We start from the raw sequence: 6,728 nt of genomic DNA, 5'->3' as shown, positions 1-6,728 counted from the left end.
CAATTTCTCCATTTTCTGCACAGGAATATAACATTATAAATCCTCCAGTCACCTGACACTATCTCAGTCTCTAATGAGGATTGGACGTTGGGGCTAGTGTTGATGCAAGTACTCCCCTTACTTTCCTCAGCAACATAAAATTCATTCTATCCAAACTGTGTGGCCTATCCACTTCAATAACTACCAGCCCTTCCATTACCGTTTGCTTATCTATTTCTTTTTAACCAATACTCTGGTAACCTCTTTTATTTTCCTTGGCAATCACTGATGCAAAATCTCTGGATTCCCTGGATTCTGCTAAGGTCCCTGCAGATTGGAAAACCACAAATGCAATACCGCTATTCAAGAAAGGAGGGATATCAGAAGCAGGAAATTGAGAAAATGCTAGAATCCTTTCTGAAAGCGGGAGCAGCAGGTTATTTAGAAAATCATTGTATGATCAGCCAGAGTCAATATAGTTTTGTGAAAGTGAAATCATGTTTGACTAATTTATTAGAGTTATTTGAGGCAGTAACAGGCAGGGTGGATAATTGGGGAAAAAAGTAGATATGCTGTAGTTGGATTTCCAAAAGGCATTTGATAAGATTCCATATATGGTTCACGGTGTTAGGAGCAAATGTACCTACAGAAGAAATTTGAACAGATGGCCAGACAACTGTTTTTCTAGATGGCATCATTATGAAAGCCTGACTGAACTTCAAGAATTGCAAATGCACTTGGCACTTTACAGGCAATGTTTTCACGGCTGTCGAGGGTTGTGTAAGCTTTGTTTGATTTACATCTTTATGACCTTGTAATAAGTTTTCCTTCTTGGAAGAGTTTTTCAATGCCTTTGTGTTTAATTACATAAGATAAAGAGTTGTGAATTGGATAATAGATCTTTTTCATTGATATTATGAATAGCTGTTAGTCATTAAAGGCAGCAGGACATGGGGAGAGCAGTTAATAAAACATACTGTATGCTGAACTCATACAAGACACTAGTTAGACCTCAGCTGGAGTATTGTGTACAGTTCTAGGCACTACACCTCAGGTGGGATGTGAGCGCATTGGAGAGAGAGTTCAGAAGAGTTTACAAGAATAGCTCCAGCCATGAGGAACGTCATTTATGAAGACAGACTTGAGAAGTTGGGACTGTTTTCCTTGGAGAGGAGAAGGGAAGGAAAGATTTGATAGAGGTGTTAAAAATCATGAGGCGGGGGGGGGGGGGGGGGGGGGGGGGGGGACAGAGCAGATAGGAATAAACTGTTTCTGCTCGTAAAAGGTTCAAGAACAACAGGCCACAGATTTAAACTGATTTACAAAAGAAGCAAATGTGATGTGAGAAAAAAACTTTTCACACAGTATGTGGTTTGCCTCTACCACAGTTGCAGGCAATGCAGGCACTGTGCCCAAACTGCTTACTGTGTGAAAAGGTTGAGATGATTATTTCAAGAGAAACTGTGCAGGATTGTGGCAAAAAGGTAAGAGAATAGCACTAAGCCATAATGCTAATTCCCAGTGAAAAAAATGATGGGCCAATTGTCTTCTTCTGCACCATAATAATTCAGTGATTCTGAAATCTGGGCTCCTTTAGTTGTCTACTGCCAGACCAGACCTACTGCGTATTTCGAACATTTTCTGGTTTTTAATTTCAGAACTCCAACAACCACAGAACGTAATTCTAATGATATTGTGATCACTATTCCCGAGATACTGCCTGAATATAATATTTCCCACTTGACCCAGAACTAGATCCAGCAATACCTCATTCCTCATTGAGCAAGAAATATACTGTTCAAGAAAATTCGCCTGAAAATACCTCAGAAATTCCTCTATCTCTGACAACAAAACAATCACTACCATATTTAATATTGGACTTGTTGCTCCATATCATTATCACTATTACACCAGTCAGCAATTTCTTTGCAAAACAACTCCTTTATCTTCAGATAGCCTATAAAATACACTACATAGTGGAATAGCTTCCATATTATTTTGTCACTCCAACCAAATAGATTTAGACTTTGACCCTCAAAGATATTCTCTCCTTCTAGCAGCATTACATTTTCCTTAAATGAAAACTGCAACTGCTCCTCCTTTTTTATTCGCCATCTTTACTGAATACCGTGTACCTTTATTACGATCCCAGACCAGATCCCAACAGTGGCTGGGATACTGAACAGAGACCCCGCTATTTTATTTGACCTTTGTAACACTGTGAGGAAAGGATAACTCGCGCCGGGATTGATTTCACGAAGAAATAGGAATATGGTATATTAAAACAAACTTGTTATGAACACAGCATTAAATATAACATCACATCAGAAAAGAGCATACAATTACCTCTTAAACAACGTTACCAAACACAGTGAATACAATACCCTTAACTGCTATCTTTATTCCCACTCAAACAACAAGAAATATTATCTCAGCTCTCAATCCACTTCAACTACCATTAGCACATAGGAATACCTGCTGTAAACGCATATATTTTTGCGAAAGATAAATCTTTTGACACCGCTTTAAAGAAAATGCTTGAAACCTGTCAGACCGGGACTTCCTGTGACGGCGGGCGGGAAACAGCCGCATACTGGAGGCTCCCTCACGGGAACGGCATTTTCAGGGTCTAACGCCCGGTCCCAGGGGTAACAGAGGCGGCAAAAGCAGGGAGAAGGCACAGTGAAGGGAGATGTCAAAAACAAGTAAAAATACGGCTGTGAGAAATGCAGCTGAAAGTCCCTCGGGGAGTGGAAAGGTCACCGCGGGGACGGCAAGAAAAATGGAGGCTGGGGCACCAGGGGAGGCCCCATTGCCTATGGCTGTAGAAATTACTAAGGTGATGACCGCGGAACTCGAAAGGCAGTTCACAAAATACATGGAGGCGATGAGGAAGGATATGAGGGCGGTATTGAAAGGGCTGGTGGAGGAGGCGATTGCCCCGGTGAGGACGGCGGTATTGAGCGCAGCGGCGGAGGTACGGGAGCAAGGCGAGGCGCTGAAGGAAGTGGAAGAGACATTATGGCAGCACAGTGATCAATGGGGAAGGAGATGCAGAAGGTGAAAGAGATCAATGAGGAAAATGGACGACTTGGAAAACAGATCCAGGCGAGAGAATATGAGGATTATGAGTCTTCTCGAAGGAGTGGAAGGCCCGAGACCGACTGAGTATTTTGCCACGATGTTGGCAAAGCTATTGGGGAAGGGTGATGATCCCTCCCGATATGAACAGGATCGGGCTCATCGGTCGTGAAGGCCTGTACCAAAGGAGAGTGAGCGGCCAAGAGTAGTGACTCTGTGTGTTCGTAGGTACAGTGTGAAGGAAAAGGTCCTGTGCTCGGCAAAGCAGAAGCGGGTGGTGCAGTGGGCTGGAGCTGGTATACGCATATATCAGGGCTTTATGGTGGAGCTGGTGAGGAGGCGGGCTGCCTTCAGCCAGGTGAAGAAGGTGCTGTACATCAGTAAGGTGCGGTACGGCATAGTATACCCAGCTAAGTTGAGGGTTACCTACAAATCCAAGGACTTTTATTTTGGGACGGCGGAAGCAGCGGAGGAGTTTGCGAAGGCAGAAGGACTGTGGCTGAATTTAGAAGTGGTCATGTATCGATGTAGCCTCATGTAGCTGTATTTTTTCACTGTGGCGGGTGTATGTGCTAAATGAGCCAACGTTGTATATACTTGGACAAGGGAAGAAAGGGGAGTTTCACTTGCAATTATGGTTCTTTGAAGCTTGGGCGTGTATGCGGGGTTTGTGTGCTAAAGGGGATTTCTTGGTTTTCCTGGGGCAGGCAAGGGGGAAAGAGACCCGGGCAGGGGCCTCCACGCTGGCCGGTTTAAGCCGGCCAGTGAATGGGAGTGAGGTGGGGGGAGAGGCTGCGGCCATCGGAGCCTGGCAGAATATTCCCGATGAGTCTATCCGGGGTGGAAAGATGGGGGGGGGGGGAAGGAACAGAGGTTTGGGGGAGGAGTTTTGTAAGAGGAAGCGGAGGGCAGGAGTTGGGGAGAGGGGGGCTTGCAATGAATGGGTGTCATCTACGGTACTCTTTCGGGGACTGGATGGCATTGAATGTTAGGGGGTGGGGGGGTGAAAGGGACTCTAAAGGTTAATGGTGACCATAGGCAATTCCTAATTCCTTTTTCTTTTATTTCTCCTTTGTTTGTCCCACCGTGGGAGGGTTTGTTTTATTTGATGCTTATATTGTCAGGTGGATTGTTGCTTGGGGTGGTGGGAGGATGGGATCATTGTTGTTAATCAGGAAATTGACTTTGTACTTGTTACCATTTACTGCTTGTGGGTGGAGTTCAAATTCTGGAGAAAATGTGAAAATGGAGACTAAAAATATTTTACAAAGAAACCTGTCAGACCCATGCAAAAGCTCTGGCTGTATTTCTTCAGAATCTGTTCAGCTGGTTTGTTTACCTTTCCATTCTGAAATGAAATGAAATGAAATGAAATGAAAATCGCTTATTGTCACGAGTAGGCTTCAATGAAGTTACTGTGAAAAGCCCCTAGTCGCCACATTCCGGCGCCTGTCCGGGGAGGCTGGTACGGGAATCGAACCGTGCTGCTGGCCTGCTTGGTCTGCTTTAAAAGCCAGCGATTTAGCCTTGTGAGCTAAACCAGCCCCTGTCTGCAGACATAACTTTTAACTGAACTGCAGAAAAAAAACTGCTTGACCTCTGTTCACAGCTCCATCTAGCTCACAATTTAACTTTTCTGCAAAATGCCTAATACCTTAGCTCCACTCAGTAACAACACTGTCTTACCAAGCTGCAATCTAATTAACTCCTCAGGGAATTCCCTTAATCCAAACAAAACTCCATTAGCACAAGATTATCAGTATGGCTGAATTGCACCCCTGGCTCCCAAAACCTTTGTTCTCTTTGAAACTAGGATTTATTTTAAAACATGACTGCAGCAGTCACACACACTAACCCAGACTTTTAACCCTTACTGCATCAAATACCTATAATGAAATTCCCATATTCATCATACCTTGTACACTAGAATATTAAACATCCAATTCTTCCTTTCTTTAAGCCTTGTCTGTTATTACCACTACATTACATTAACATATTGCTATTTATGCCAGCAGCGCACCAACTGATTAGCCAATTTCTGTACATCTACACACATGCACTTCAAAATTAATTGATACCGCCTTTTATATTCTATATTATCGGTAATTTTAACTACCTCTCCTAGTCTTCTGCGCAACTTGTTTCTACTTTTTCATACAACATCTTGGGTGTTCTGCCTCCTTCTGAATGAGTTTAAACTTGGCTCTTCAGCAATTTTAATTGCCGCAAGGATATTGGCCCCAGTTCTGTCCAGCTGTGATCCATCTTATCTTCAACAGATCTCTCCTGCTACAGAACTGATCCCAGAGTCCCAGGAAGTTCTCTCTCCTGCAATAGCTCACGACTCACACACTGTCCTGCCACACTCTCCTACTTCTACTGTCACGAGCCCTGGAAAGAATCAGAAGATTATTTTAATAAAGACAAGGGGGGTCAGACAAAGAAACAAAATAGGACATATATTTATAAGAACAACTATTCACATGGGCCCAGTTGAACCTCACCTGGTCCTCTATGTGTGTCGGTCGATTTCTATCTGGCCGACCTTTTCTACAATGTGGTTATCAGCCCCATAGCTAACGGGAGACCTAAAGTCATCAAGCCACACTGAGAAACCAATTAAGCCCGTCCGATGTGTCCCATGGAGGTTATTACACCCCTCCTCTCCCAAAGTTGGAAGTTCCCCAAAAGGAATGACGAGGGTGATGAAGATGAGGAGTTGATGATGAAGTTAAAAACACCGATGATGAGGAAGGAACAGAAGAAACCAGTGCGGTCCTGATGGATGGCAGATGACGCAGATGTTTTGGCTTCAGCACATCGTTGCCTGGCAGTGGGCCAGCCGGCGATACCAAGCCAGAGAACAACACTTGTGGCTGGAACATCTGGGTGGAGAACCCTCTGAAAGCAGTCGAACAACGACATCCAAGTCAGAAACCCCAAAGGTCTGTGTCTCCATGCCGGAATCAGATGACCAGACATCAGACATTTCTGTACCATGAGAAAAAGACGATGAACCAGTTGCACAGGCTTTGGAACCGGAGCAACTGGGAGGACCTGGGTGGAATTCCCCCGAGGAGCCTCCCAAGTGGCGGACCGCCAGACACGGAGGTGGTGCTTCATTAGCTGACCTCGAACACGGACATGGTATGATACAGGAGTGATGATCGACAACTCCCCGGGAGCCAGCGAGGGCCTTCATCAAAGCTACGGGCGTAGACCGCTTTGTTAGTTACAAAGCATCGTAGAAAACAATGACTAGTCGGGCCACCCACTTGTAAATCTTGCGTACGGTGCACTTTTGTGCTGTTGTCGAGGAGCAACAAACCCAACCGAGTCCGGAATTGACGAACTATCAACATTCACCCCATTCACAGCATGAAGTGTAGTTGTATATGAGAATAGAAAACATACCAGCCTGCTATCCATCGAACTTATGTTTTGTCAGGCCCCGGTTCACCATCCGTGCGGCACACTCCACCAGTCCATTTGAGGCCGGGTGATAAGGAGTGGTGCGAACATAGCAACTGTCATTTGATTTCATGAATGCAGCGAACTCCTCCTGAGTAAACGAGGCCCCGTTGTCGGTAACGAGCACGTCTGGTAAGCCGTGGGTTGATAAAGAGGTACGCAACTTTCAATGGTTGCGCGGGAGGTGATGGATACCA

This window comes from Scyliorhinus canicula, chromosome 6 (genome assembly GCF_902713615.1).
Source record: "Scyliorhinus canicula chromosome 6, sScyCan1.1, whole genome shotgun sequence".
NCBI lineage: Eukaryota > Metazoa > Chordata > Chondrichthyes > Carcharhiniformes > Scyliorhinidae > Scyliorhinus > Scyliorhinus canicula.
Note: the sequence above shows the minus strand (reverse complement) of the source record.